This window comes from Osmerus mordax, chromosome 5 (genome assembly GCF_038355195.1).
Source record: "Osmerus mordax isolate fOsmMor3 chromosome 5, fOsmMor3.pri, whole genome shotgun sequence".
NCBI classification, from domain to species: Eukaryota; Metazoa; Chordata; class Actinopteri; order Osmeriformes; family Osmeridae; genus Osmerus; species Osmerus mordax.
The window spans coordinates 10,290,010-10,312,735 of NC_090054.1; positions in this window are offsets into that span (position 1 = coordinate 10,290,010).

The window sequence follows — 22,726 nt, forward strand, 5'->3', positions numbered from 1 at the left end:
GTGGATTTGGAAAAGGCGTTCAACAGTGTCCCTCGGGGGCTCATTTGGGGGGTGCTCCGGGAGTACGGGGTACCGGATTCCCTGATCGGGACTGTTCGGTCCCTGTACATGTACAGTTGCAACCAGTGCTAGAGTTTGCTCTGCATTGCCGGCAGTAAGTCGAACTTGTTCCCGGTGAGGGTTGGACTCCGCCAGGGCTGCCCTTTGTCACCGATTCTGTTCATAACTTATATGGACAGAATTTCTAGTCGCAGCCAGGGCGTTTAGGGAGTCTGGTTTGGTGACCTCAGGATCAGGTCGCTGCTTTTTGCAGATGATGTGGTCCTGTTGGCTTCATCGGGCCGTGACCTTCAGCTCTCACTGGAGCGGTTCACAACCGAATGCGAAGCGGCTGGGATGTGAATCAGCACCTCCAAATCTGAGGCCATGGTTATAGACCCGAAAAGGGTGGAGTGCAATCTCCGTGTCGGGGAGGAGATTTTGCGAATACAAGCGGACGAAATGAGTTTTCTCTGCAGGGTGTCCGGGCTCTCCCGTAGAGATAGGGTGAGAATCTCGGTAATCCGGGAGGGGCTCAGAGTAGAACCGCTGCTCCTCCGCGTCGATAGGAGCCAGTTGAGGTGGCTCGGGCATCTGATAAGGATGCCTCCTGGACGCCTCCCTGGTGAGGTGTTCTGGGCACGTCCCACCGGGAAGAGGCCCCGGGGAAGACCCAGGACACGCTGGAGGGACTATGTCTCTCAGCTGGCCTGGGAATGCCTCGGGGTCCCCCAGGAAGAGCTGGTGGAAGTGGCCGGGGAGAGGGAAGTCTGGGCCTCCCTGCATAGGTTGCTGCCCCCGCGACCCGACCCCCGGACAAGCGGCAGATGACGGACGGATTTATAGTTGCTGAAGACCTTTCCTGTTAAGTTACACGACTATTCTCATTTAACACAGTGTGTTCATAAACCTGAAAAGGTGCATAAATAAGCACATGCCACATGTCATAGACTTCGTTGAATATCTTGGGTCTTAAATATTTTGTCAATGGGTCTACAAAGGTTGTTATAACAATTCACCACCAGTGGGGGCTCTTACCTTTTAGATGAACAACAATGCTCTGTTCATGGCTAACATCTGTGCATCTCATTTAGAACATGTTTCTACCTGATTTGTGGAAGGCATGCATGAGTAGCTAGTAGTTTGAGACAGAACACACCTATCTAGTAAAAAGAAAAAAGCATTTATAGGTCTACCTGCATCCAGACCTTTGTTTTCTTTGTCTAGTAGTATTGAAACGAGTTGTGACCTTTTCAGATTATTTGCATATAAATATCCTGTATCTTCGACTCACAAGGATAAGACTTACTCACCTTATTTGGCAGCAGTCGTTCATCTTGGATTAGATTTCACCTCTTTGATAAAATGCAAAACTTTTGTCTATTGGACGTGACTGCAACCCTGTATTTCATTTTTCATGTAGGTAGCATCCCCAAAGAGCATTGTCACACCATTCTGTGCCTGGAGTCTAGGCGGCTCTACAAGTCGAACATCTTTGAGACTGCACTCAAACACAAGGTTGTATTTTTGTGCTTGAACCCAGGGATGTGACACACTTTAACACTCTAAAATGTAGGGCAGACCACTCTGTGGGCCTATAGTTTGCCCATAGAGCAAAAGGAAATTCACTGGCACATTTTCAGATCTATATGTATAATTTTTTGACAGGCTAAACCATTGCCTTAGGAACATAATGATGGTTCTCCTTGATTGTCTTCTCTTCAGCAATTACTGGACTACTGCACAAACTCCATCCAGAAACATAAGTAATTAAAAACACCCAATGGCTGATATTGTTCAAAAGAGCACAGGCAAGCTATTTGTAGAACCGACAACTTGAAGATGCACATGAATTACTCAGAACAAAGAGAGCAGATGTACAGCTAAACCAAACACTCGGAAACCTTTCTGCATACATTTCTACACCAGTACAACAGAGACTGTAGTCCACAATGACCTACAAACAGGCAGGCGGCCTCATTTATCTCAGCTTGTACTGTTAACGTGTGGGTGATGCCCACCGTTCGAATCACTGCACAGGATGACACAGAGTGGGTGGGTAGAGACTGTGCTGCTTTTGCTGGGAGGGAAGATGACAGTGGGGAGAGCCAGACTCATTAGGTATACCGGGGTCTCTCGCACCTCTGTGTGTGTGTGGCGGTGGGAGGTTTGACATAAGTGGAGCTTTCAACTCGGGGACTGGTAACAGATGGCGTTGGAAAATGAGGCTCCTCCGATGCGGCCCTGTCGCTCTGTCCCAGGAGTCCCCCCTCCTCTCCTCTTTTTTGATCTCTCTCTCTCTCTCCATGGCCCTCCCCTTCCTTTCTCATTGGATCCCTCGCTCTCCTTGTGTGTCTCTCTTTCCTTGCCCATCTCCTACCCCTTCTTCCTTTGCCACATAACTCACAGGGCACAAGCTGTTGGTATCTCTCCTCCCTCCCTCCTTTGGCTCCCTCAACTTCAGTGAGCCGACTGGTTGAGTAACACTGAATGATACTTAACCGGGGCACTAATCAGATACAGGAGGACATTGTGGTAGAAAAACAGATGAGTGGAGAGATCAGGTACAGAGAAGGGGGGCGAGCAAGAGACAGAAGGATGTTTAATATGCAGCACTAGAGAGGGAGAAAAAGGGGTTTGGCCAGGAAAGCTGGGCTGGAGGACGGTGTCTGTCACCTGGGTACTGACAGCCTCAGCTCTGGGCCTCCAGCACCAGATGGTGGGGCCGAGCCTGGGGCCTCCAGGGGCCTCACACATGCGGAATGAAAGGAGAGACGAAGTGGTGGAGGGTTTACCTCTATTTTCCTTTCTAACAGCATGCGACAGGAAACAACAGTGGGAACAGACAAAACTGAGACGACAAAACAGGCATTTATCAGTGTCATTATGTCTATATTCACTCAGACATGGCTGTACACGAGCAAAATTGGCAGCTGTCTTCTAGTAATTTTCTTCTTCCTGTTCCCAGTAGATTATTTGGTAACAAACCCAATATTTCAGAATGCTATGCATCCATTCCTTGTTCTCTTAAGCATTAGAATAATTCACCCTAGCTCATCCTGTCTTTCAGAAGAACAGTTTGGCCAGCGGTGAGCTTTGTACATCTGCCGGTTGCTAGGTGCTGATATGTAAAGTGGTCTGTCCCTCCGTTGCACTGGAGCACCAGGGAAGTGAATTGTGCTTTTGAAGAAAATCTAAATTTTGTTATTCCTAATCCTCACAGCACTTGCCAGCCTGGAATAGTTTACAGCCCCATCCACACACACTGAAAACAGAGAGGACACCCTGCGGAGACAAAGCTGAACTCCCTCTGCCAGCAGTTGACTTCTGATGCAGGCTCTCTATCTATGCTTTTCCATTTTCTCTTTGTGTAACCAACATAAAATGACAGACACTAACTGTATGACATCATTTGCTTTCAGTCAGAAGAACGAGGAGTCGGGGTCGATAGCTTCAGCAGATGGGGAGTCAGGACATGGCATCGTCCGCAACCCCCGACAACCCCACCACGGGCCGGAGATCATTTGTAAGTTGTAGTAGGATGTAGTGGGAGAAGTGGAGGGGAAAGGGACGTTCTGTAGAGGAGGCAGATAAAGTGTTTGCTCGGTTGAAGGGAGGGAGGGAGGTGGAGGGAGAAAGAGAGAGCGTTTGGGATGGAACGGTAATGAGAGAGGCCAGCAGATGTGAGTGACAGTATGATGGAGTGCCCTATGTGATGGCCATGCTGTACACTCCAGACTGGGTGGTGTGTGTGGACAGTGACTGGGGAATTATGTGTGTGTGATAGCACTTTCTTTTAGCTACCCCTGGATGTAATTGTACTCGTATCTGAGCAGCATACTGTATGATTGCAGACCACACCTTTCCCTTTCCACTATCAATACCAGAATCAGTCAGAAGATTGCCTAACAGTGACTCAAAGGGATAATTAGATCAAATACACTCACAGGAGAGTCTTTTAGTTTGCATCATGTCAAATGTTGGGCATGAAGTGGACTACAGTATGCTACACTCACAGAGTTCGCACAACAGGTAACATTCTTTACCATACGGCCTCGGACAGTTAGCAGACGCCACACTGTGCAGATGTACTCTGCTATCAACATAAAGTATGTTCCTCACTTAATGTATTTTAAACCTGTCCACTACTCTGTTGTAGTCTCTAGTTGGACCCCTGGTAACCCCCCATCCCCCACCCATTCCTATAGGTACTGTTGGGACCTCTACATCCTGTTCCTGTGTTGCAGGTTCCTGTTATTCCAGTCACCTGTGTGGGATCCAGGCTGAGCATATGACCCACCCAGAGGGTAGAGACATTGAAATATAAACCCCCCCAGCCTTAGTCCAGTATGATAAACTCCACACTGGTTCTGTGGACAAACCCTCCACGAAGCACAGGAATAGCCTAATGCTATTTAGATTCCAGTGTAATTAAGGGAAACCGCATTGTGTTTAGGGCTTAGCAGGGCATTAATTATGTACTAAATGTAAATGTGCTCAACTGTTTCTGACGAGCAATTATTATAGCAACAGTGGCTGTTTGAATGACCCCCTCCCCCTAAACACACACACACACACCACCACACACACATTCATGACACAATGACCAAAATCTAAATATTACCAGAACCTCTTGGTCTGCAAATAAACAAATGACATTCAACATTGTACATCACAGGTTTAGTAGATATGTGGTGTCGATATCGGCAGGCGTCATTGTTTTTTTTGTTTTTTTTCCATCTCTCGGTTTTTGCACATCTCTCTCGTCTCATTGGTATTCCTGTTCATATTACCCTCTTCAATCACCAGCAGAAAAGCTCTGATTAATGGCAACAGTGAAAGCAATCTCATAGTGATTCATTAAACCAGGACTGGCATGAATAAAAAGGGAGATTCGCTTATATTGCCTCTTACATCCCATAATGTGTTCTGTCTCGGGAGAAATGTATAATTCATAATGTTGTCGTGGCAGCGGTCATGTCCACACAAGCGCCATGCCGAATGGCCGCCTTCAAAGGGAGAACTATAATCATAGCCTAGGCCTACATCATTTTATTAGGTTATGAGAGCAATAATGGACATGGTTGTCCGTGTACTCGTGTTAATGCTGTTTTGCCAATACTTTTTTATATTAGGCCTACTGCACGTAATTAAACGATAATGGGCGTTATTATTGCTGTAGGTGTCTAAATGATTAATCTCATGTGTTATGAGCCGGTGGGGGATGTCATGTCACGTGCAGCTCCAGGTTCAGACATGGCTCCGCTACATCACCTTTGTATTCACACTGCATCCACTGTAGGCTCATAACCCATGTTCTTAAAAAATCTTCAAGGAACTATTCTGTCTGGGTCCAATTCCACCGTCCAGATTCCCTACGTTCTGACCTCTTAGAATAAGATTTCAGTTGGACAGTTGGGCCTATAGCAATGGATACCGCAAGCATGTTACTGTAAAACATTTGCATTTATTTGCACACATCATTAAAAGGTTTGTGCAGTTTGAGTTTGACATTTTGACAGTCGTAGCATAAAGCCAGGGACAATGGATGAAAGCCACCCCCTTGAAAATTACCTTGCCGTTGCTCTCCTGCATATTACTGCGGATTGATTTCTATCAGACATTACCCTCCGCAAATGTGTCTGAACGCGAGCCATCAGGCGAGTGTCATTACCGCAGCTCATTTGCGGGGTAACTGACGATCGGATGTGACAGCGGCGGAATTAGCTTTTGTGCCGGCTCTCAGTCACTCCCTTGCTTGTACGATTAAGAGAAAGAGAGAGAAAGAAAGACAAGGCCGCTGTCCCAACAATTTTTGACACCCATCAGAAAAGGCAACCAGCAGGTAAGAGCAAGGTAATTGGTTAGCCCAGAGGGGGCTATGTTTGCACTATAGTAGCAAAATTGCAAAAGATGACTGAACAACGGATTCGAAAAACAGCCTACCTCAACCCTTTCGCCGACACACAAACCCACCTCATACACATGACAACTACCTTGTCCAACAGTCCCTTCGACCTAGGTTACCTAAAGTAGGATACATGCGTTTTTCAATTTTCCCTTTTATCCTTACTCCTTTGATTACTGATCTGGCACAGGGTAATATATGTAGGCATCCAGGCGGAACCCCCATCACACTGGAGGGCAAATATACCGCTCAGTCCCAGCGAGCCAGCAGCACATGATAGGGATAATCCAACCGTCGTTTCTCACCTTTCTCCGTCCGCCTCAGCCACCACCTCCACCACGCGCACACACACAGAAAGGCTTTGAGTGCAAAGCTCTGCATTCACTTGAGTCTGTGGGGCTGGAAATCAATATGCTTTGACCTCACGCTTGTCAGAGCTTTTGTCGCCGGCCACATCAGGATACACAGCGTGATCCCTGACTGGCCCAACACTCGATAGGAACAACCTGAGTCCAGACAGAGTGACGACCTTATTCAATAGCTACGCATTAGCCACGCATTAGGTGACTGAAGTTGAACCTATAGGCCTACTGCATGTTTCATGAAGCCTCAATAAAGAAACCACAATATGAAATATTTCGCACTTAGGAGTATGTGTGGATGGACCTGTATCTTCAACCTGGTAGGCCTAAAGAAATGTTACTTCAAACCTATATTTCAATGTGTGGAAGGGCACATACATTGCCAAATGGATTACGTGGTATTAAGATGCACTCAGACATCTCCACAGGAAAAACCCAAACTGAGTTGGAATAGAGAAGCAGGAACGAAACGAGATGCTATAAAAACAAATGTATATCCAGGAACACCAGAAAGAGGTCTGAGCAAGTGTTTTACCCATCCATCGGCAGTGAACCTTCAAATTAGCTTGAAGTCTGCCAATAATATCTTTGATTTTATTGGCATTCAATCAAACATGAACCATGTTTGATTGGGAAATGCCGATGAAGAAGCCCCCCAAATTTGACATTGAGAAATGTCACAACGCTTCTGGATGTAAAAGCAGTTATTATGGCTAGTGACTTGCTTGTCAAGATTGAGTAGCATTATAATAAGAGAAACACCTCCCATGAGTTTTGAGTGGTGGCATAAAAGCTTTTGAATACCCAATGACACACCCAGGATATTATTCCGATGTCCAGCTGTGATTCGAGTCCAGGACTGGTGTTTATTGGCCAGCCAGATTCAAATCTAAGATATATGTGACAGTTACTGTAACCGTAGCAGGTTCTAAATGTTTGACCCTCGGATACACAACAATGCAGAAACGTAGTCGTAAAGAAAGGTTTGATTTTTATTGACAAGATTTAAAACAGTAAAACTATTGCACTATAAAATACCAGCAGACGAAGTAGTTCATAGATAAGACGGCTAGACTGGGCGCCGGCGGTGGATAGTATGTGTCAAAGCTGCAGAAGGGGCTAGAGCAATCTAAATGACCGTGTGCAACCTCCGTAGTAAGCGTCAAGTGCAAAACCAATACTAGCAAGTCACACTGCATGTGCAAACAATTCAGTCGCGGACATCTAGTGCTCTAGACACGGGGATTTACAACATACAAATAAAGGCACTGCGGGCAGCCAGTGGAACGTCTAATTGTAACTTACTACACTATCTACGGCTCAAAAGGAGGGACGGCTCACAGGCCAACCACAGTCCAGGGTTCTCACGACCCAACCCCCGGCCTAGCCAATAAGAGTCCAGCAGGAGTTTGGCTGAATGAGGCGCTCCGTCAGGCAACGCCTATATGGCCCTGGTGTAGTTCTCCCGTGCTCTCGCCACTCCGTTCAGGCTGGGGCAAGGAAGCAATAATGAGCACCAAACAACAATTCTGACCCCGGCCCAATTGTTCCGTGATCACGTTTTGGCGTGATTACTTTCCTTAGGCAGAGGAAGATGCGTGCGTTAATAGAACTCTGGGTAGTCGTCTTGGCCGATCGCTCAGGGCTCCGAACAGCGAGTAGCTGGTTCCGACTTGTCGTAGTGTTGAAATCTTCGTCGTCCGTAGCGTGTCACGTTGAAAGGAGATCTCGGTTTTTATGTGCCGCTGCAACCAATCCCGTAGGTTGCCAATCAGTCAACACAATCGGGAACACCTGCAGAGGGACGTCTAACAAGCACACACACAATCCACAGAAAGACAGGCTGTCCCACCCCCAAACACATGTTCATTTATGACATTTGCCGCAGTTACAATTCCCCCCCTCGTTAATCGTGGTCGTCCCGAGCACAGTCCTGATACATTCCATGTGTCCATTCACCCCCGTTACAATTATTCCCCCCCTGTTTACAGTGGTCGTCCCGAGCACTATTGTCTGGTTCAATGTTCAGGGTGGTACTGCTCTGGAGGTTGGCCCTGATTGTGGCGAGCTGGGTACCTTGGAGAGGTACCCGTTAGTCTCTTGACGGTGTGTTGGGGTTGGGCCATGATCTACAGGTAGATTAAGAGGAGCTACTAGATCGTGCACAGTCCCTATCCGGAGGCTGTGTCGAGCCAGGGGCTTCGGAAGACGGGGGCGACTGGAGCAATGGCAGGGGGTAGCGTTGCTGTGGGGGCTGTTGGTGCTGCGACCAGTCTCAACAGTGCGGCTGTGGGTTCCTGCTGCTGTTGTGGCATCAGTTCTTGGCGTGCGAGTGGGATGCAAGGCCAAACGGTACTGGTTGCCAGGTGTCATTTCCATGTGGGTTTGCCAGGGTGCGGTTGGTTGGTGGTGGATCACCAGGACATGGTCTCAAGTTGTTATGACTGACCCAACTAAATGTCTAAACTCTTTTTCTCCCCTGTCTGAGGCAGAGATCTCTGACCTCATTCTCTCTCATCGCCCCACCTCCTGTCCCCTTGGTCCTATACCCTCCCCTCTCTTTCAAACCATCTCCCCCTCCATCATAACTTTTCTTCTCCATGTCCTAAACTCCTCTCTCACCTCTGGCACCTTCCCCTCTGCCTTCAAACAGGCTAGAGTTACCCCTCTACTCAAAAAACCCTCCCTTAACCCTGCCGTTCTCCAGAACTACAGACCGGTATCACTGTTACCCTTCCTTTCAAAAACAATTGAACGTGCTGTATCTAACCAACTGTCTAACTTTCTCTCTCAGAACAACCTGCTTGACCCCAACCAATCGGGCTTCAAGACTGGCCACTCCACAGAGACTGCCCTCCTTTCAGTCACCACTGCCCTCCAGTCTGCCAGAGCGGCTTACAGGTCATCCGTTATCATTCTGCTGGACCTTTCTGCAGCGTTTGATACGGTTAACCACCAGATCCTGCTTGCCAGACTTTCTGAGATGGGCATCACTGGCACTGCACTCCAGTGGATCTCATCCTACCTGTCGGGAAGATCCTACCAGGTTTCCTGGGGAGGCAAACTGTCGGGACCTCGCCAGCTCTCCACTGGTGTCCCACAGGGCTCCGTCCTTGGACCCCTCCTCTTCTCTCTGTACACCACCTCACTTGGACCAATCATCACCTCCCATGGCTTCTCCTACCACTGCTACGCTGACGACACGCAGCTGTACCTGTCGTTCCCCCCGACCGATCCGGGGATCTCAGCTAGGATTGAGGCCTGCCTCACAGACATCTCCGCCTGGATGACCGAGCACCACCTCCAGCTGAACCTCGCCAAAACAGAACTTCTCATCATCCCGGCTAAACCCTCCATCTCCCACGATCTCTCAATCACCCTGGGATCTGCGACGGTGACCCCTTCATCCTCTGCCAGGAACCTTGGGGTTACCATGGACGACGAGCTCTCCCTCACGGCCCACATTGCTGCGGTCTCCCGGTCGTGTAGATTCACCCTCTACAACATCCGGAAGATCAGGAGATACCTGTCTGAGCACTCCACCCAGCTGCTAGTCCAAGCACTCGTCCTCTCCAAGTTGGACTATTGCAACTCGCTGCTCGCTGGTCTCCCAGCATGTGCAACCCGCCCTCTTCAGAGGATTCAGAACGCGGCGGCCCGCCTGGTCTACAATCTACCCAGACGCTCCCATGTTACCCCGCTCCTCATCTCTCTCCACTGGCTACCTATCATGGCCCGTATCAGATTCAAGACCCTGGTATTGACCTTCCGAGCAGTGAACGGGACTGCACCCGTCTACATCAAGTCTCTCCTGCAGCCTTACACCCCCACCCGTCACCTACGGTCTTCTTCAGACAACCGCCTGGTGGTCCCACCGCTCAAGACCGCCCGGTCCCAACACAAGCTCTTCTCCTGTCTGGCCCCCCAGTGGTGGAATCAACTCCCCACCTCCATCAGAGACACTGACTGTCTCTCCACCTTCAAGAAAAGGCTCAAGACGCACTTGTTCCGGGAGTACAACGGTACTTAGGAATGGTTCGCTTGACCCGATGTTAGTTTCCTCAAGAATCACAATGACTCTTGCTTAGAGACTTGTTGCTCTTGTGGTTAGTGGTAACTGATTTAAAATGTTTGTACTCGCTGTGATATATTGTTTTTATTATTGTTGCTTGTTTTATTTTTTATTTTATTTTTTTCACAGGTACACTTGCACTTATAGCGGTTCATGTTGTTTAATTGTAACTTGTTTAACTACATGCTCTTATGGTTCTTCCCTTTGGCACTTATTTTGGTTGGTCACAATGTGTGCTTCATGTTTTGGCTACTCGCAATGTTTTGTGGCTATCTTGTTGTTATGATCAGTGACCTATGCACTTTGTAAAGCTCTCTCTTGGAAGTCGCTTTGGATAAAAGCGTCTGCTAAATGAATAAATGTAAAAATGTAAATGTGTTACGGTGGATCGTTCGAATAGGACCATCTTTACCCTCTGGCCGTACAGTGAATACTGGCTGGTCCTGGTAAGGCTGGGAGACAACTACAAAAGGTGATGGGAGCCAATTTACCTTGAGCCCGACGGCGAAAGTTCTTAATTAGCACCCTCTCCGCAGGTAGCAACGGCAAAGTACGGGCATTGCGTTCATACCGTATTTGGTTCCAGTTTGCACGTCGCTCCGCATTCCCCCGTACTGTGTCATAAGCTTGTAGAAGTGAGTGATAGTGTGTTCGAACCCACCCGTCCAGATCAGCTTTTTGTTGAGGCGGTGCAACTTCATGTAGCATGTCCACTGGAAGCCTGGCGTGGCGGCCAAACACAACGTAGTGTGGCGTCATCCCGGTGCTAGCGTGGGAGGAATTGTTGTATGCTTGCAGGATGGCAGGGAGCTGAGCTGGCCACTGGGCCTGGTGCTTAACCTTGATCGTGCTCAACAGGGACAGAAGTGTACGGTTAAACCTTCTCGCAGGCCCCGTTGCCCTGTGGGTAGTACGGGGTAGTATGTACCTTCCTGCAACTATACATGGCGCATAGTTGTTGCATTAGGGCCGACTCGAATGCTCCCCCTCGGTCAGTGAGGATCCGTTCTGGGCGGCCAAATGGGAGGATGAGAGCAGTCCACAGTGCCTTCACAGTTGTAGCGGCCGTCTGATCCTTAGTGGGCACGGCCAGTGCGTAGCGTGAGAACAGATCTGTGATGACCAGAATGTATTGATAGGGGTCCGCAGGCCTACCGAGTGATAGAAAGTCCAGGGCCACAGTTTCAAATGGAAAGCTGGAAGGAATGGGGCGTAAAGGGGCTTTTGGTTGTTGCCCCAGCTTTCCTACCAAACATGTGGTACATTCGGTGGTCCATGCCCAGGCACTTGCGCTCATTCCTACCCAAAAGAACCTTCTCCTAAGCAAGGACATCATCTTGTCGCCGTGAGCATGACCTGCAGCTCTGTGTTACTCCTCCCATATCGATCGGGCTTGGCCCTCTGGGATGACAAGTTGTTTTACTGGGGCCCCAGTGTCAGGTTCAGTGACGTGCCTCACCAACACTCCATCTTGAAGCTCCAGATGGTCCCACTCTCGGAGCAGGCAACGGAGTTGTGGGGACAAGGCCGAACGGTTACCGGTGACTGGCGGCTCTGCCTCCAGGGCTAGAGGAGTTGTAGGTATGGGCTCTGGGCCGCGTCACCCATAGGTTTGAGCCAGAGCCGGATTCTACTGTAGCCGTGCACGCCGTGACCTGTGTTGTGGTGCTGGTGGCCTCCCCTGGAAGTCGCGACAGGACATCTGCGTGTTGGTTGGCCGTCCCTGGTCGGTAGCGCATTTCGTACGAGTAGTTGTCCAGTTGGGCCACCCATCGTTGTTCTGTTGCCCCCACTCGTGCGGTCTCCAGGTGGACAAGCGGGTTGTTGTCCGTGAACACCGTAACTTGGGCCCCCCACAGAGTTTTTGAATTTGTCTGTGATCGCCCACTTCAGGGCCAAGAGCTCCCAACTTGAAGGATCTGTAATTTTTGTTGTTGCGCTCAGTCGGACAGAGGCTACGGCTGGCGTATGCTATGACACGCTCTTTTCCATCCTGAACTTGGGCCAGGACCGCTCCTAAACCATCCAGGCTGGCGTCTGTGTACAGCTTGAAGGGCAATTGGAAGTCCGCATAAGCTAGTATGGTGGCACTAAGAAGAGCATGTTTCAAGGCTGCCCACTGGATTGGGGCGGAAGGTTTGTTAGCCTGGCCCTGTAGGAGCTGGTGAAGTGGAGCGGCGACTTTGGAGAAAGCAGGAATGAATTGCCTGTAGTACCCAGCGAAGCCTAAAAACGACCTCACTTGCTTGACGGTCGTGGGCACAACCCAATCGCGGACAATGGCCATCTTGTCTGGATCAGTTGCCACACCCTGACTGCCGCTGGAACAGGGAGTTGACCAACCTTTGAGACGGTTCCAGTTGACCACCACCATGTCTGTTCCTATTCAGAACGGCTTTGGGAGTCTGACAGGGAGTTACCGTACAGATTATATCCGGCAGGGGCCCAGGGCGGTGGCGGAACAAGTGCTCAGAGTGACAGTGCTTGGCTCGGGTGAACGGCAAGTGGCGATGGGATTACCTGCAGCCTGGGCCCGGCCTGTCCACGCGCTTGGAGCCTTTCAGAAACCCAAACAGTAGGAGAAAGGTGGACGACTGGGATTTGGAGGTGTTGAAACCCATACTTGTTAAAGGAGACTCCAACCTTTCACGCATTTCCCCGTTCAGAGATGCCTATGTTCAGGTGGATAGTTTTCCAGGGGCAACCTTTTACCATCTTAAAGGGGTACTGGCCAAATTGGAGCCTCATCCAGGTGTCGGAAAACGTATCCTGGCCGCAGGCCTCAACAACTGCCTTCTCAAACAGGCACCCACTACCACCTGTATTCAGTTGGCTCAGCTGCTAAAGGTTAGCCGCGAAACGTTCCCACACGCAGAGATCCTTGTCACCGTCATAAACTATTCAGGCAGATTGGGTGAGGAGCAACAATCTCGCCTTTAGATACTGAACCAGGCCATCTCATAGAGATACCAGTTCCTGACTGGACTCGACAGATGCCTCTTCCGCACGCTACCCCGAGATCCGGTCCATTGGACAACCGAGACGGCTGATGACATGTTAGAACATTGGTTGCCTCAAACTGATTGATAGGGTCCTTTTTACATTTGCATTTGTGTGTGTGTTTTGGATTGGCGTGTGTGTGTGTGTGTGTGTGTATTTTCAAGCGCCCTTGCAGCTTTTCGACGATGGATTTACTTAGGAGGCTCATCTGCTCTGTCAACTCTTTGACGCAATTCGGCTCGAAGGGCTTCTTTCATTTGCTGCCAATCGGGGGTAACTGTTGAGGCCCTCTTGAATGTTGTGGCAACGGTTGGGCAAACTTGGGCTTCTTCTGTGTGGCCCAGTTCACGCTCTAATGCTTTCACCTCTTCACAGGCCTGGACAAACGTAAGCGTTGTAATCCTTCTGAGTTGTTGTTGCAGTTCTTGTTTGACCAATCCGTGCCTCAGGCCCATGGCGAACTGGGTGCGCAGCAGTTCATCCTCCGAGCCCGTGCCCTGGGGCTCTCGCTCTCCACCTGTGGTGCAGCTCCCGCTGCCGAAGTGAACGTGCCCACATCCTCTCCAGGTTCTTGTTTACATTTAAAGAACTGTACTCGCAGCAGGGATACTGGTTGCCGGCCCCCATACATCCTTGCCAGGGCGTCTAGAATCTTTACATCCTTATGTCGATCAGCCTCAGCCAACAGCACCACCTCTCTTTTTGCTTTCCCCTCCAATATGCTCAACAAAAAGTCTACCCGCTGTTTGTCATTTAGCCCCTGGGCCCGAATAAAAGCCTCAGTTTGGGTTCGCCAATCTAGAAATCTGGATGGTTCCCCTTCCCCACTATATTTTGGCACCCATGGCCCACTCATGAACCATGGCATCATTGCGGCTACTACTTGGGGTTGTGCCCCCGCTATTGGCTGCCCGCCATTATCCATATTGCTGTGTACGTCAAGGATCCTGTCGACTACGCCAAATTTGTAACCGTAGCAGGTTCTAAATGTTTGACACTCGGATACACAACAATGCAGAAACGTATTCGTAAAAAAAGGTTCGATTTTTACTGACAAGATTTAAAACAGTAAAACTATTGCACTATAAAATACCAGCAGAAGAAGTAGTTCATAGATAAGACGGCTAGACTGGGCGCCGGCAGTGGACAGTATGTGTCAAAGCTGCAGAAGTGGCTAGAGCAATCTAAATGACCGTGTGCAACCTCCGTAGTAAGTGTCACGTGTGCAAAACCAATACTAGCAAGTCACACTGCAATCGTATGTGTAAAAAGGTGTGATAAACTCGGCACTACAATCGTCTGTGCAAACGGTGCAATCAATTCAGTCAACGGTACGGTGTTCATTTTAGGACATCCTCAGATCTCAGACTCAAAACGAAAAGGCGTCAAGTCTCAGACCAAAAGTCGTGAGACTCAGGCGAAACGGCTTCAATCTCAGACAAAACGCCCTCAAACTAAACTTTGTCAGGATTTTTTTTGTTAAAGTTCACTAGATGAGGGAGCTGTTGACTATCTTTCTGAATTAGCTAAAGTAGCAGTTTTTAAAGTGAATACCATGGTTTTGTTTCTTTTGATATATACCAGTCCTCTGTTTGCCATGGATACTACAAACAAACTTTGCCAGTACAATCAAAGAATTTATACCAGTGCCTGTTTAATTGATATTGATTGTACATATATGTCTATGGGAACAGTTGTTCAGATCGTAGCGCTGCGTGTTGATGACGTTTATGATTCTTTAGCCAAGTTTGTTTGTAGTATCCATGGCAACCAGAGGACTATGGGTTTACTTTACACGAGTGAACTAGCTTGCAGAAAACAACTATTTCGTATTATATCAAAAGTAAGTTCTCTTGCTGTACCAGTTAACAGAAACAACACCATGGTATTCACTTTAAAAGCTGCTACTTAAGCTAATTCAGAAAGCTAGTCAACAGCTCCCTCATCTATCTAGCTTTGACAAAAAATTCTGACAAAGTTTAGTTTGAGAGCGTTTTGTCTGAGACTGAAGCCGTTTTGCCTGAGTTTGACGACTTTTGGTCCAAGACTTGACGCCTTTTCGTTTGAGTCTGACACTTGAGTCTGAGATCTGAGGATGTCCTAAAATGAACACCGTACAACGGGTAAACACCACCACATAATGTTACCACGTGGACATCTAGTGCTCTAGAAACGGGGATTTGCAACATACAAATAAAGGCACTGCCGGCGCCAGGCAGCCAGTGGAACGTGTAATCGTAACTTACTACACTATCTACGGCTCAAAAGGAGGGACGGCTCACAGGCCAACCACAGTCCAGGGTTCTCACGACCCAACCCCCGGCCTAGCCTATAAGAGTCCAGCAGGAGGTTGGCTGAACGAGGCGCTCCGTCCGGCAACGCCTATATGGCCCTGGTGTAGTTCTCCCGTGCTCTCGCCACTCCGTTCAGGCTGGGGCAAAGAAGCAATAATGAGCACTAAACAACAATTCTGACCCCCGGCCCAATTGTTCCGTGATCACGTTTTGCCGTGATTACTTTCCTTAGGCCGAGGAAGATGCGTGCGTTGCTAGAACTCTGGGTAGTCGTCTTGGCCGATCGCTCAGGGCTCCGAACGGCGAGTAGCTAGTTCAGACTCTTGTCGTAGTGTGTGTAAATCTTCATCGTCCGTAGCGTGTCACGATGGATGGAGATCTCGGTTTTTATGTGCCGCCGCAACCAATCCCGTAGGTTGCCAATCAGTCAACACAATCGGGAACACCTGCAGAGGGACGTCTAACGAGCACACACACAATCCACAGAAAGAGACAAGCTGTCCCACCCCCAAACACATGTTCATTTTATGACATTTGCCCCCGTTACAATTCCCCCCCTCGTTAATCATGGTCGTCCCGAGCACAGTCCCGATACATTCCATGTGTCTATTTCACCCCCGTTACATTACAACCCTGGTTGAAGGGATGAGATACTGATGCGGATGCATGTGGAGATGAGTCGACATGAAACCTCTAGCCTATCTGTCCAGCTGAATGTTTACTTGGCTGTGTTCAGAATCATTGGATGCCATACATTATTTTAAAGAACGTAACTACAAGGCCAGACTCACTTTAGAATTGAATACACTTTAATGGAGGGGGCCAATACAACCAAACATGAAGAAAAAAGGTGCCAACTGAAAGTGAATAGTCCCACAGGATCATCCAGACACCCACGTTCTGATTAGCCAGAGTTGACAGGGGTTTGGAGGGAAAAAGTTGTTTTGTATTTCCAGCTGAAGGCCAGCATTGTCAGTGTAAATGGTGAGAGTAGCACGCTATCAATTGGCTGGCTGGCTGTGGCTGGCGTTCAGCTTCAAAGAAACCCCTGCAGGCATCGTTTCTAATATTGTCTTAGAGTCCATGTTTTTCACCTAACCACTGATGCGTGAGTGGCCTGGAAAAACATAGGGGAAACATCAAAAGTGCTTTTGAAGCGTGGGATTGTCAGAGCACAACTAAACGTTTCCACCTGAATCCTGATTGGGTTAACCAGCCAGTCTCCTCTTTTGTTGAAGTGACGCAATCACTATTCTTCATCTTCGTTCTTCATATTTGGAGCTGAATCAGGAAAGGTTAAAAAATGAATCACTATTTGAAATAGGAAAGTGACACTTCAGTGTTGTTTTAATTCCCATGTAAGATCGGGGTTGTGTTGCGAGGGAGTAAGGGCAGAGCATTAAGGCTTTGGCTGTTGTGACTAACAGCTGTGAAAACTTGTTTGTAGAAGCGCATTTCATGTCTGCAATGTTAATCCGCCACCATAACAGCATCAAAGGAGAGGTTATGTCTTATTGTATCACCATTCAGTTAACAGACAGACCTGAAACACAGCTGAAGTACTGTACACTCTCTCTCTCTCTCGCCCACTCTCTCTCCTTCTATCTTTCATTCTTTCTCTGGTTTTCATCTCTAACTCCTATTGTCACTCTCATTCTCTCTCTCACCCCCTTTATCTCCTTCCCTCTCCCCTCTCCCTATGTATCACACATACACACATATACACTCACACACACACACACACACACACACACACACACACACAGATGGTGTTACATAAGTGTGCAGGGTCCTGCCTGGGTGTTGCAATGTGAGTGTCTCTCTGGAGAGGGCTGTGTAAACAGTTGCAGTGTCAGAACAGGGCGTAACGCCAGGGGCGGCAGACCCCGTGACATCATCCTCGCACTACCCACAACCAAGGACTCCTCACTTCTCCTCCCACGGGCCTTGAACTCCTCTCTACTTTATTTAATTAGACACAGCGATGTGTGTGCAAAAACGGACAACATTCAAAATGATCGTTTGTTTGGATTTGAGTCACACCGACAGTCACCTAGGTGTGTGTGTGTGTGTGTGTGTGTCCCCATTAGGACAATCTGGCGGTTCAGTCTGCTCAACAGCGGTGTCAAACACAGAGATAAATATTAACTAGAGAGGGTACAATTTCTGGGGAAATTGTAGGGTGTGCTTGCTTGCGTCGGTTGCACAGGGGTCCGTTTTTGAATGACATTTTTAAAACTGATATTTCTGTATATTTTATATAAACATGCATACTTATTATTTATAAAAATTACATAGATTTAAAAGCATTTTTTTTTGCTGCTCATAAACAACTGAAAATACGAGTGAAGTGTAGAATGAAATAGATCTTCTCATTTCCCCTGCAAAAGGCATCCTCATCGTTGAATCAAAACGAATAAATTTGGCAGACCGGTGTAAAAATTGACCTAATCTCTATGACGTAAACGTCCTTTTAAGTTTTTCCCTTCTCGTGATATTTTCATGCATTTAGCCTACTCATTGCATTCATTCATGAATAAAGAACCCCCTTTGAAGATTATTCTACGGCGTTACCGGCAGTAGAAGATTGAATCGCGATTCAAACAGTACCATCTTCTAACTGAAAATATGACCCCAAAAACGTAAATAAGCTTGACATTTATTTAGTGGAAAATCGCTTTCATGAAAAGCTCACTGGTAGCGATCATTAAGTAACAACAGTAACAACGCAAAGTGCGCTATCCCTGTGTGGAGAAGCTGCCCCGGTATATTGTACTACTACAGTACAGTAGACTACTGCTGTGTTCGTCTTGGTAGCGATTGCGTTGGTTGAATTCGATTTAACGTTCCGTTGTACGGTTTAGGCTGAAATTAATTATTTTCATGAACAGATTGACAAAGTTTAGGCTGTGGCAATGAAGTTCAGGTTAGTAGTCAGATTGTTTCAACTATTGAAAGACTTTTGAGTAAGGGGAGTGCCGAACATGTTCTGTCACCGTTTGACTTGAACAGCTGAGGAGTTTTTGTTAGCTACTCACACTAGTGTCTCGGGTAGGCTACAGCGTTGCAGTGAGCTACACTGGTTTGAAACCACAGGTAATGGTAATTTCACCAACAAATCGTTTACTAATGTCAGAATAAATCATATAACGAAAATGTATATGTGAGGAATGTTTATTTTAACGATTGAAAACAGATACATCATAGACCACTGTAGTATGTGTTGCCCGGGCAACACAGGCTAATGTCATGATGCTAATACTTCAGTGAAATAGTAGACTACTGTTTCCGAAAGTAGATGTACTTCCTTAATAATATCAGCTTATATTGTACATTACACATCACAATTGTATGTCATATCACAAAGTAAAATGAGTAAATAGTTATCACCCTGGCCTCTTTTCTTGTGGCGTTTCTGCAGCTGCCTTGCAGTAAAGCTCTAGTTAGCCTAGCTATCCCCCAAGTTAACAGATGCGAAACGAATGTTCTGCCAAAGGTAGTCACGCGTGTTTTCGTGACATTAGTGCAGACCGGTGTAAAAATTGACCTAATCTCTATGATTTAAACGTCATTTTAAGTTTTTCCCTTCTCATGATATTTTCAGGCATTTAGCCTACTCATATTGCATTCATTCATGAATAAACAACCCCTTTGAAGATTATTCTACGACGTTCCCCGGCAGTAGAAGATGGAATCGCGATTCAAACGGTACCATCTGCTAACTGAAAATATGCCCCCCAAAACGTAAATAAGCTTGACATTTATTTAGTGGAAAATTGCTCATTCATAAAAAGCTCACTGGTAGCGATCATTGTCAGTAACAACGCAAAATGCGATATAGCCCTGTGTGGAGAAGCTGCCCCGGTAAATTGTACTACTACGGTACAGTACTAGACTACTGCTGTGTTCGTCCTGGTAGCGATTGCGTTGGTTGAATTCGATTTAACGTTCCGTTGTACGGTTTAGGCTGAAATTAATTATTTTCATGAACAGATTGACAACGTTTATGCTGTGGCAATGAAGTTCAGGTTAGTAGTTAGATAGACTTTTGATTTAAGTAAGGGGAGTGCCGAACATGTTCTGTCGCCGTTTGACTTCCTAAACAGCTGTGTACTGTAGCTAGATGTTTTTGTAGTGTGTCTCGCGTAAGCTACAGCGTTGCAGTGAGCTACACTGGTTTGAAACCACAGGTAATGGTAATTTCACCAACAAATCGTTTTCTAATGTCAGAATAAATCCTACAACGAAAATGTATATGTGAGGAATTGAAAAAACGATTGAAAACAGATAACGCTACATCATAGACCACTGTAGTATGTGTTGCCCGGGAAACACAGGCTAATGTCATGATGCTAATACTTCAGTGAAATGGTAGACTACTGTTTCCGAAAGTAGATGTACTTCCTTAATAATATCAGCTTATATTGTACATTACACATCACAATTGTGTGTCATATCACAAAGTAAAATGAGTAAATAGTTATCACCCTGGCCTCTTTTCTTGTGGCGTTTCTGCAGCTGCCTTGCAGTAAAGCTATAGTTAGCCTAGCTATCCCCCAAGTTAACAGATGCTAAACGAATGTTCTGGCAAAGGTAGTCACGCGTGTTTTCGTGACGTTAGTAACGTCAGTGACTGTGGCTAGCAAATTAGCCACCGTTAGCTTCACTTTTCGCCACAAAAACTTAACTGAAGCTTAAACCATGCAACGGAACGTAAATTCCAATAGAAGCAACTCAATCGCTACCAAGACGAAACTTTTGACACCTACGTTGTCTATGTAGGCCAAATATTGACTGAGTTTTAGGGGGGCAAAAAGAAATAAAAAAAATAATATATATGTGAGAGAACAAAGGTTGTGCTCTCGCCGAAGGCTTGAGCACACCCAATAATATATATGTGAGAGAACAAAGGTTGTGCTCTCGCCGAAGGCTTGAGCACACCCAATAATGGCGAGCGTTCATGTCTATCGTCGGCATTGCCACAGTCTATGTAGGGGTTTTATTTCCTGCGTCTCCTCCTAGGGGAGTGGGGGGCCAAGTGGTCCATCTACTGTAAGATAATGACAGGGCTGTCACGCTCTGCTTGACTCATCCATGCTCTCCATGTTGTTTTCAGAGTGTCACTTCAGATTTGCCTCGCTCAACAGTAAGCCTCAGCTCTCGTCTAATTGGAAGGGGAGACACTCTTGAGCCAAATGGAGTTTCCAAATTGGACTCCTCCAAGTGCTCAGGAACTCATCTCATCCTCAGTATCGAGTGCTTTGGCTTTGTTGAAGGACTCGCTTCGACGAGTTTTAAGATGAACGTTTTCAAAGGCACATGACGCAATTAGATGTGGTGGTTTTATCATTCTCATTATGATGATAAATGTTCTCAGTCACATGGGCTTTTATTCTCTATGGTGTCTTTTACTTTGCAATTGGATGGATAATGATTTTTGGAATGCTTTCTGTCCTTTTTCCGTTGCTTGTATTTACATTTCAGTACTGTACTTAAGGTAACTAACTTCAAACTAGTGAGTCAAAGAGGCTACTCCTCTTTTGCATCCTCAACCTGGCTGGTGGAAAGGCAGTGCGATGCTGTTGGAGGCAGGTGGATGCAGAGTGATGCTGTTGGAGGCAGGTGGATGCAGAGTGATGCTGTTGGAGGCAGGTGGATGCAGAGTGATGCTGTTGGAGGCAGGTGGATGCAGAGTGATGCTGTTGGAGGCAGGTGGATGCAGAGTGATGCTGTTGGAGGCAGGTGGATTCAGAGTGATGCAGTTGGAGGCAGGTGGATGCAGTGATGCAGTTGGAGGCAACGAGAGGTTGTTGGAGGCATTGTGAGGTTGTTAGAGGCTGCGTGAAATGGTTGCAAGTATTGTGAGGTTGTGCGAGGCAGAGTGAGGCTGTTAATGTCCCACACTGCACCTCTCAGCCAAGGCTCACAGCCTGTTACAATGCTCTAATACATCTCCAACTGCCCCTGTCCCTGGCCAGGCATGAGGGGGAGCACTTGGACTCGGCCACCAGTCACCTTGATGTGACCGATCACTGCTCCTGCTCTTCTTCACATACAGACATCCCACAATTTTCTGGAGTTCTGTTGTGCTGGATTCTGTTGTTCACATTAAATCAGGGGCATGCGTAGATCGATGTCAAGGCTTTATTTTCAGCCCAAAGCACCTTATCCTTTTTTGTCTTGTCACACAGGAAAACACGACATAAACACACACATAAATACATACACAAACAGACAGACACACATACACACACACACACACACACACACACACAGGAGGAGGCGGTTAGAGTCAGCTCTGGACACATTTGTCACTGTGGCAGGCAGGCACAGGCCTCCCTGCTCTCTGGGTTGGTGGCCTGGTTTCTGCACGGGGGCTGGCCGTGTCCTCGCTCGTGCTGCCTAGTAACTGTCAGATTTAGAGTGTGATTTATGCAAATTGGCAAAAAGGGGCTTGTGGGTCAGCAGCGATATGTGGCGTGACCATGGCCAGGATACAGGGGAGTGTTCTCAAAGACGGTTGTAGAAACAGAACATTATTCAGTGACACCCTGTAGATTATTGGCTTTACAATATGAGGAACAAAATGTATTAATGGACATTTAGTTAACAGATTACTGTAGTGGCAAGTATGAGTTGTTGTAAATGCTGTAAACATACTGCAGATGAATACAGTAACAAGGATTTGCTTTCTTCTTTTTTTGTCCCTACGTCCTGCTCCAATCTTTACCGAAAAAGCAATCCTTTCCAAGGAGAATTTGGACTTACCTCACTTAGTAAATCCTGCTGTTCCTTGTCACCTGCTCACCTCTCTCTCTGTGCAGCCATAAGATACTTTCACAGCTCTGCATCAAAACATGTAGCAAGGCCTCTCCGCTTTTAACAGTGCTGGATCTTAACCTGCCCTTCGGGTACTGTTTAATTAGCGGAAATGCATTAGGTCTCTGCGAGGGCTGACAAGCGGCAAGCTAGCTATCTGCCAGAGTTTAGCGCCAAACTGGGACTAAAGAGGGAGAGAGGAGACCCCCCCACACACACACACACACACACA